We start from the raw sequence: 10,588 nt of genomic DNA on the forward strand, positions 1-10,588 counted from the left end.
CTCTACTTTGCTATGGTGCAGCACACAAATGCATTTTCAGCACATTATTATGTTTGAGTATAGTTCTAGCTTCAAATTATGGACTTTATACTGTGTATTTATCACGCACAAATGTTGTTAGTGCAGTAGATGATTTAATGTATATCGAGCATTGTCTGAAAAGCATTCATGAAAATTATACTGGAGGTTCATGAATGATATTTGCTCCTTATCTTACATTTTGCATATAATTTAATAGTGACAGCTGAGTGTTTGTCTGTCAGTAACCCTGTAAATATATTTATCTCTGTTTGCCATGGACAGCATTGATGTGACAACTTAAATAATTTAGTTTAACACATTAGGTTCCCATGAGACCTTGTTGCTATGGCGGGCTCAGACTGACATGCCATAGATCCCCATTAGGACGGAATATCAGCCAGTGATGTGTTTATGGTTGTAAATAATGGGCCCAAATAAGCTAAAATTGCAGGTGTGGATGTGTTAGCCTGGTGTCAGCAAGCAGTACTCCTCTAGTTAGGGAGTTAAGTTATCTATGTCATATGATGTCATCTGTTACAGAAATAGGCTTGAAATGTCAGAGCCAATGATGTTAGAGATGGAAACGTGAAACCATCTGAATGTCAATGAGGGATGATTGCTGCAGTGTTGCATCAAATTGATATGCACTGAATGAGACTCCTTTTCACATTTCTTTTTAGGTATACAGGGCTGTTCAGGAACTGGAGTCATTCACAATGAAGCACAACTCTATTAAGAACTTCTCTTCCAATTTTCAGGTATAATACAGTTTTGATTCTGCTTGAAACTTCTACAAACCATACAGACTGACTAAGCTGTCACTGAAAGTCTTTAATGCAACCAAATGCCTCTACCTGAATATGTTTTTCAATATATGTTTTATTGTCTATTTTAGACGAAAGTCTTCTTGGAATAAATGCAATGTGTGAGAGTGTTGTAGAAGTCTAAGGTGTCACTCAAAGTCTGATGCAACCTGGTGCAAATATGTTGAAAATTTATTAGAAGGCTCTTTGAAAATTATTTTCTTCAAAACTTTTTTTTAATGGCTCTGAATAAGTATGTTACTTTAAATAACTGCCAGACCTCATTATTGTATGCTGCTTGTTTGAAAATGCCTTAAGATGGCTTGGACTTTTACTTTTTTATTTCTTTAACAGTTAACATCAAATATATTATGATGCTGTCGGCCATTATTACTGTCTGGTTTCATTTTTATTTTAATGGTTAGTCATCATCTCACTATCAAAATAGTCAGGCCATAGCTTAACTTTCTTTACCTTCTTAAAAACACACACAAACACAAAAATCACAGATGTTGGTCATTTGAAACTTTACCCATCCATCATCTCTACCTCCTTATTCCTAACCAGGGTCACAGGGATCTGCTGGAGCCTATCCCAGCTCTCTTTGGGTGAAAGGCAGGGGTCCACCCTGGACAGGTCACCAGTCCATCACAGGGCCACATAGAGACAAACAACCTCACACACTCACACTCACTCCTATGGGCAATATAGAGTCACCAATCAACCTGACATACATGTTTTTGGACTGTGGGAGGAAACCAGTGTACCTGGAGAAAACCCACACAAGCACAGGGAGAACATGCAAACTCCACACAGAAAGGCCCCTGATGGGTTTCAAACCAGGAACCTTCTTGCTGTGAGGCAACAGTGCTAACCACCACTCCACCGTGCTGCCCACATGAAACATCATTTGTTAAAAAAATGACATACATATTATGTGCTTGGATATCATTAAATTAATGTAAAAATAGATTTTTGAAAACATGCAAAGGATCTAGTAGGAGTATGTTTTAAACATTTTTTAAAAAAAACTATGTTTATTGGTAAAAGAAGTATTACAAAAACCCCTAAATTCATGGGAAATTGATTTGTTTCTTAAAACAATGGAGAACACTGTCTCTACACTTTGAAAGTACCTTTACCATCTTCTGTCTTGTCTGGGGTGTTGTAGCCTGAGGGTGACTCTCCCTTTGTGATTCATGTTGGATCTCTGTCTGGGAAGAAATGTTTCCTCACAGTCAGGCATGACCCTCTCAACCCCCTCCAGGCTTAGCATTGATGAAACACGAGACATGTTGTTTATTTCTTGTTGTTATGTATAGTATAAACTCCGGTTCTGGTTGGAGATGTATTCCAAAGATGCTAAGAATATCTTGTTGAGTCAAGTCAGGATCTAAAATGTGCAATCTGTTTGACATAATACAGCGTATCAGTCTGGTTGGTTGTACTGTGTCAGAGCAGTGACCAGAGACATTTCATTCAGTTCATTTTTAATGTCCTGCTCAGCAAATATTGTACAACAATACATAGAAATATGCAAGACATTCACTAACCAAGTCACGCTTTGGATTTAAGATCCAGTCAGTTGTGAAGCTGAGAAAAAAGGATTTAGTTTTCAGGCTAGATGGCAAACAGTAAAAAATATTGTTTAAACTGTTTTATTAATTTTAACTGGTTTGTTTAAGAAAATGTACTTTATTTTGCATATTATTTACACTCCTACAGCTTGGAGGACTCAGGTGTTTCTGAGTTTGGCCAAGTTTCTGTCTGAGTACTATTATTTACCTCATATTAGAATATAATATAATATGAAAAAATGATAATTGCTAAGTTAGGACTTTATTGGTTTTCAGTTATGTGGAATAACAAACCTAATAACCAAAATGTAATGAAAATAGATGCTTGGAGTTATATATAACAGCAAAGGGGAAATTAATAGATTAATTAAACTAGCTATGGGTCGCTGTGAGTATCTAATAGCTCCACTAATATATTGCTACAGCATGATATAGGTAGGGCAGCATGATGGCCTCACAGCAAGAAGGTTGTGGGTTCGCAATCCCACCTTTCTGTGTGGAGTTTGCATGTTCTCCTGTTCCTTGGCAAAGAACATTTACATTTAAATCTTTACAAAAGTCAAAAGTAGTTCACCTCTAACCAAACATTTGTATACCCTGGAAAATGTAAACACTCTAAAGCCAAAGAAATCTTTGTGCAAGTGCCATTGTTTAGGGAAAATTGTGTCCAGAAACAAAGAGCTTACAACACAATGATGAATGTGGATGCTCTTTTCCACTGAGCAAGGAAAGCACAGTCTGACCCACTTTAGACCCATATGTGATGGTGATGTATGGAAGATGTTGAGGAGGAAAGAATGAGGCAATGTGAGGAGCTGTGAAATAGGGGAAAACTGCTGGGATTTCCCTCTTATAGAGTAAACTGCCCTAATTTATTGCTAATGGGAGATTGTCATGGTTGGCACATCACCTTTTGTCTTTCTTAATCAACAGCAACTCAATAAGCTGATTGTTATGGTTCTGTCTGGGATTATAGCACAACTAAGAGGAATGGCAGATGTGGTTTAATGATAGTAATAAAATATTGATATAAAAATATAAAATATAATGACTTAGAGCAATGAATTATTGACCAAATGCTGAAACCTGCAGGCCCAAATAACAGACTCAATATTAGGCTTTTAAAAAGGCTCTGCTGTTAGGGTGGTATGCTGTTCAATACACTTTCTTTAGTATGTTTCTAATTTTTTTTTTATTCGGAGAAAAAATGTCTATATTTCAGGTCAAACTCTAATGTGGTGGCTATGTTTGGCCTGCTTGGATCAGCTGGGATTTTTGAGGTCCACAGATAGCTGCTGAGAGTCAATGATACATGATGCCTATAAGGATGCAGGGTAATTGCCGGTTACATTGAGAACATGACAAATTGCCTCCACTGCAGCGAGGTCCCTCAAGTGAAACAAGCCACCATGAGGTCAGTCTCAGGTTAAGAGTGTTATCAGCTGTTGACCTTGACTGTTCACTCTCACTTGTGCATAGCAAGAGATGGCAGTGGATTGAGACAGGACGAGATGAATGCTCATTAAAAGTCATATTGACATAATTCAAGTGTTGGGTAAAGGCATGTGGTTCAGGCCTTAAGTGCATTTTTACATTTAAAGAACTATCATGGCCACATTTTGATTTTTTAAATATACATCACATCACAGAAAATATGTTGTGTCCGGTAGCTTAGCCAACGTCTGAGGCCAACAGACTAAACAGATTGATCAGGAAGGCAAAATCTGTTGTTGGACTGGAACTGGACAGTCTGGAGGCTGTGGCAGAGAGGAGGATGGAGGACAAAATAAACTCCATACTGGACAATCCTGCTCACCCACTTCATGAGAAACTGCGAATGGGAAGTTCATTCAGCCACAGACTAATTCCTCCTAAAGCCAAGACTGAAAGATTCAGGGAGTCTTTTGTGTCCACGGCCATAAGGCTATAAACAATAACACACACAAACACACACACACACACACCCCCCAAAAATAAATAATTATTTTATTACTGTTCTACATAAAAGTTAATTACTTTATTACTTTATTAATCACTTTATTAATTTGTATTAATTAATCTAATTTAAATAATATTAAATTTAATAACTTTAAATTAGAGTAACTGCTGTAACAATTGAATTTCCCCTTGGAGAATAATAAAGTACTTCTTCTTCTTCTTCTTCTTCTTCTTCTTCTTCTTCTTCTTCTTCTTTATTATTATCAGATTGATCTAGGTTAGCTATTGTCCACTGTTCCAGACTTTGTGCTCTGCTTACCAGCTACTGATTGTAACTTCATATTTATTGTATAAGCAAATGAGTGTTATTGATTTTCTCATCTAACTTTGGTAAAGAAAGGGAATAAGTGCATTTCCCAAAATATCAAACTATACTCTTAAAGTCCTGTTCATTCGCCTTTCTGTGTCTGATGGCAAAGTGTTATTTCTTTTCTTAGATATGATAAAGACATAACAGCTGAATTACTTACACTTGGAAGATTTATGGAACTACCCATCAAAAATGATGTAAATACATTTATTTATTTATTTATTTATGATTTTTCTGTCACGTTGTACATAAAGAAATCTCACCCTGTGACATTAAATTGAGAAATATGGAAGCAAAGCTTTTTCAATGACCCGTCAATATTTAATTTGTCCACATCACATTTGCCTTTGGAGCCCTATATTTTTAGATCAAATTCATTATGCCATATTTCAGTGGGTGGTGCCCCATGTGTATCCAAATGGAGTATGGAGTGCAAGGATAATAACTTGCTAACTCCCTCGATTGTTGCTTGGCTTGGCTCTTCGGCTGAATCGTATGTGTTAATGGTTGCTATTTTAAAAAAAAAACCATGGGGGATGCATCTATTTTGCATTAAGCCATTTCCTACTGACAACTCTCCCTGGGCTGCTGACAAATACAAGTTTCTGATACTGGGTAGCTGCATACATAAAAATGAAAGCCCTTGTGATATTTCATCCATGGTTTTCTGCATGTATTTTGAAATAGTGTATACTCTATATGATAAGGATATCCATTTCTTCTAATGAAGCTTTGGTCACCACTTTAAAAAGAGACAAGGTGAAGATTTACACAACGTACCTTTTCACCTTTGTTCATATAAGCAGAGCCTTTGAACTCAATTCCTGATCTAAATATAACTTATTCAGGTGTACCTTTCTTTGTGTAAACAGGCAAACACAGGACCACAAAGCCCCTGTGAATGCAAGAGGCAATTATTTGGAGAAAACTGCAATGTTACAGGTTGAGAGAGGGCTGTTAATTACCTCAGTGAATTCAGAGATGCTGCCTTTTTCTTTTGCTTTTGTTCATTCTCTTTATGGGCTAATTAATTATGAAACAATGCACAGGTGATTCATTTGAGAGCAGGAAATGTTAAAACCTTTCTTATTCCTTTCACACGCACACAGTAACTAGGGGAAAGCTCTTTATCATATGTCAGAGAGGTGCGCATAATTCCCCATCATGTACAGGAAGCTTTTAATGGGGCAACCACAAGACAGAAGGCTGAGCTAATGGGAAGAGAGTCATTTGAGGCATAGACATCAAAGCAGTCATGGATTTCCAAGTAGTCACCAATTAGGGCTCGAGACTCTAATTTGATTATTTTATACTATTATAATTGAATAGTATATGTTTCCACATCTACTGCACCTGGGGAGATAATAGTAATGAGAGCACAGACTGTATCAAAATCTGGGCACAGCACTTGTTTCATCTCTTGTAGGCCTGTGAAGAGAGATAGTTTTCATTTGTGCAACCAGCAACACTGTTCAGTTAAAGGATTAACTTCTTTTCTTACATTTTGACTAAATGGGGGACCGTGGCAGCACCGTGGGAGAGCAGCGGTGAGTTGGAAAATGATCTCACTAAAGAAGAAGAGCGCTCTCTGATCTCACACATGCTGCTTAAGTGACAGAATATAAAAGTTGTTTTATAGGTGAATGGATGTGATATATACACTTCAGACCTGCCAATTGAACTCTAATAAAATAGGAAAAGGGTGATGAAAAATGTAAAGAAATCAGTGTAACTCTTGACATCTCTTGATGTTTAACTTGAAGCATCAAGGTGGAGCAGCCACACTACTCCTCGACTACGCTTTTACAATACTGTAAAAGTACATTGGTACTTCTCCCTCTGCTGACATTACTGTCAGTAGCACAGCAACTGAAGCCAAGATAAGGGCTCAGGAGTGCATCACAGTCTTTTATGACTAAACTAGAATTACAATGCAGTCTTTTCATGTATTTTATTAACCATGAAAACAATGTGATTTATCTGAGGATCTGTTTAACTGGTTTGTCTTCCTTCTGTATAGCTTGTCAGGAGAGGTTTATTACTGTAACCATGCCCTTTCTCTGGTGTTTAATGATGCTGAGATGTAGACTCTTAATTGGGAATTTTTGCATAGAAAACTTTGAAAGAAAGATTGTGCACTTTCCACACAGTCTGACATATAACGTTGAGAACATATTAATTAAAGTGCATTTAAGTGAGTGAATGTAAAGTTTTCTGTTTTGTACCGATTAACAAACCTTAAAAATAACCCTGTCTTACTGGTGCAGTACAGGGAGAGTTAAAGAGTCAGCTGCATAACATCTCTGGGAACTAAGCTAAGCTGTTTATTTCTGCACGCCAAATACAGTGTGAAGGCTTTGCGTATCTTAGGGATGTTAGGTATGTCTTTGCTGGTGTTACTCACCATCTCAAAGTAGCTTGAGCATTTTTGTCAAGAACATTGTTTTCTGTTGCATTAGAGCCAACCTGACCCTGTTCCACCCAGTGTTCTTAATCATAGTGAGCAGTGCCATAATGTGTTGGGTTAATTGGCATTATTGAAAAGAAAACTTTTATTTTATTACAGACAAATGATTTTAGAGTTTTCAGTTTCATTCAGCTTTCCCCCAACTTCTGCTCTGTAGACATGTCATCAACAATATAATGCAGGTTTCTGCTCATGTCTCACACCAATTCATGCCTCAGTTCACGTGACTGAAGTTACTGCCACCTCTTCCATGCTGCCTCAAGGATTTAAGCTTGACAACATAATATCAATGACCCATAGCTGTGTAAATGCCTGGGATTCCCAGTAGAACTAGAAAACCTCTTTGAGGATTGTCACTTCTACAACAGCAGTGGGTAGTTTAAACATGACTTGATATAATGAAAATTCTATTGAACCCCTGGGGTTTATGTTAGAAACCCATGGGAGTCTAAAGCAATAAAAATCAACAGGAAAGACAGCTTTGGTTGTGGTAGCTAAACAGTAAAAAGTATATTTGGCACTTAGATTACATCCACAAGTAACAACTGTAAAAGCAAATAGCAACATCCACTAATGAAGCCATACATATGAGAGATAAATAAGATGTTTGAACTAGACAAAGCAAGAGTATAGCTCAGCTATGAAATGCAGCCTAGAAAACATCAAGAATATGATGTGTCTCTAGAGACAAAGATGCCTTGGGAGAAAGGTATCTCTTGATCACTAGGGACCTAGTTTTCTGGTATTTCTCACGGCAGAAGAACTGTTTGGTGGTCACCTGTATTATGCACAGCTGAGTGACTGTGACCTACAAATACTTGAGGCTAATTTATGTGACAAATGTTGCTGTGTGATGGTTTACATGACAACATTTGTTGCCCATTTCCTCAGTGAATACAGTCTTCCCCCTGAAAATGAATGTAAAAAGAAACAGTGGTGTTTTTACAGTTTTCTTTGGTAGATGATGAAAAGAACAAACAAATGCTGGATAAAACAATTGCAACATATTGGCAAATTTAATAGAATTTCATTTTATTTATTATACTAATTTTGAGAAACATTGGCAATAACACTCAAGTAAGGCAGATGCTTATAATCTTACCCATAGCCACTGAATAATAATAAGCTACTGTATAACTGGGCATCAGAATTTAACAAGGATAAAATGTTTACAAGGCCTAGAAAGAGCAAATGACAAATTTGGAATAGCAAGTTGTAGATTTATCTAGAGGTTTACTCTCCTGAACAGTGCAGAAAGCTAACTTTTAGTGCCATCATCAGCAACTTTTTAATTTAACTAGAATTATGACTATGGCACACACAAAGGTGCAACTTTTCTGTATTCGTTCTGACTGTGTAAAATTCCGACTTTCAAATGAAGATAGAAAACCCCTTTTTTTTTCTGAGGGGGTGGGGTGGGGTGGGTTTGTGCACAAAAATGGAGGTGCCTGGTAAGCATTAAATCCTTTCAGTGGTTTTATGCACTATTTGCAATGATGATTTATCCTTGGAAACTTTCTCTGTTTAAACTGTACCAAAGAGAGAAAATAGCTATATACACCACCAGTAGACCCCTGACTAACCAATTATTGCGGCTACAGATTAAATTCTTTAAAGTCTGTTTTTTTCCCACAACATGGCAAGTGGACAAAACATGGTTGAGTGGAGAACGACACAAGGAATCCATCTTCACCCATTTCCCCCTCCATTAAGTCTGTATGGGAGCAGCAGCCAGCCACTATGGGCTATTTTAGCTGGGTGCAGAGAGCAGCAAAGAGGATGATCATTTGTTTCCAGTCAGTCAACAGGTTCTAGACCACACTGAGAAATGGTGGTAGTGGCTTGAGTCTAATAGGTAGACAGCATGTTAGGATTTTGTCAACACTTTCTGAATCAACTGAGTGATAATTGAGCCTGAAAAGCAGGAGACAGGCAGGAATGAGGTGGCTAAGGTGAGAGAAAGGAATAGATATGACCAAGGAGAGATCACATAAGATCATTTTTTTATCATTTCATCAGGCAGGAAAATAGACTTGGAGTGCAAAAATAGCATTTGAGTCACATCTATCAGCATACAGCATGAGTAAAATACAAGTTGTTGCACTACCATTGTAGATAGTTCAAATGATTACGTTAGGAGCACTTTTCTTTTCCACTTATGATTTTACATAAAGATGGCAGAATTGACAACTCTTCAACAGCAAGCCATCGCAAAGCTAATCTTCCCCTGGTGGCTCCCGTATAGGTCATAACCCCAAACCCTGTATGCTAGTGGCATGAGTCAAATTTAAGTGGAAAGCACAGATCAAATAATTTTTTTTTTTTTTTTTTTTTTTTTTTTTTTTATCTAAGGTGGACTTCGTCATTTTAGGATTGTAGGTAGCTAGCTTTGTGTACAAGTGGTAATTTTTTTGACAAGTGTGCTTTTTAGGTTATGTGATGATATGAAGGCATATTTGAATTTGAGTTTGTGTATGTTTGGTTGAAATGCTCTTTGTGTAGAGATGCCTTAAGGCTGCATGACCAGAAAGAAAAACGTGCTCTTTAAATACCTAATTCATTGTACTTAATTTAATGATTTGTGAAAATGAATAACTAAATCCTGCACTGAATTCATCACTACCCCCTCAGGTTATAACTTGTTATAACTTTGGTAAAACTCAAGTTACAATTTCAATTACCGCCTCCAAAACTAACAACTTTCCAACTGCATCTGTTCACCAGTAAATTGCAGAATATTTTAAACTAAGCTGGTAAACGTGAGCATGTCACCGTTATTAATGCTATATACTGTATGGCCAATCCTACAGAGCCGCTAGCATGACTGTAGATTCTTAATCTTGTTTTAAAAGGATTTATTTTTCTATAAAAAAATGTCATACTTGATTGTAATTTCATCAAATAACAATAAAAGGATATTTGAATGAATATGATTAGACGGTTATGTTTACATAAATGTAATGGACTGGAATTCACAGCCAGAATGACCAGTTAAAACACCAAAAAAGAGGTTGCAATTCGTTTGTCTTACAGCAGAATATATTTATTTATTTAATAATTCACATGTGCACACTCCCATGTGACACATGACACAGCTATACGTCTGTAAGTAAAAATTACATTTGACTGTCTCTGTGTCTGTGAAGGCTGTGCATATTCTCCTCCTTATCCACAGGGGCAAAGAGAAATTAATTTTTCATCTCTTGAGCTTCCTCATTCATTACCCTTAAAGCGAAAAGCTATAAAAACCCACTGCACACTACCTGCATCATCAAACAGCAGACACAGTTAGTGGAAAATAATGGAGCATTTAGTACCTGAAGAGTCAGATATTTATCTCAAGAGTTGGTATGGGGAACACCAGAGGATATACTGATTTAAAATAATCATGCAGCCAGAAACACAGCTCCAA

This window comes from Mastacembelus armatus, chromosome 21 (assembly GCF_900324485.2).
Source record: "Mastacembelus armatus chromosome 21, fMasArm1.2, whole genome shotgun sequence".
NCBI classification, from domain to species: domain Eukaryota; kingdom Metazoa; phylum Chordata; class Actinopteri; order Synbranchiformes; family Mastacembelidae; genus Mastacembelus; species Mastacembelus armatus.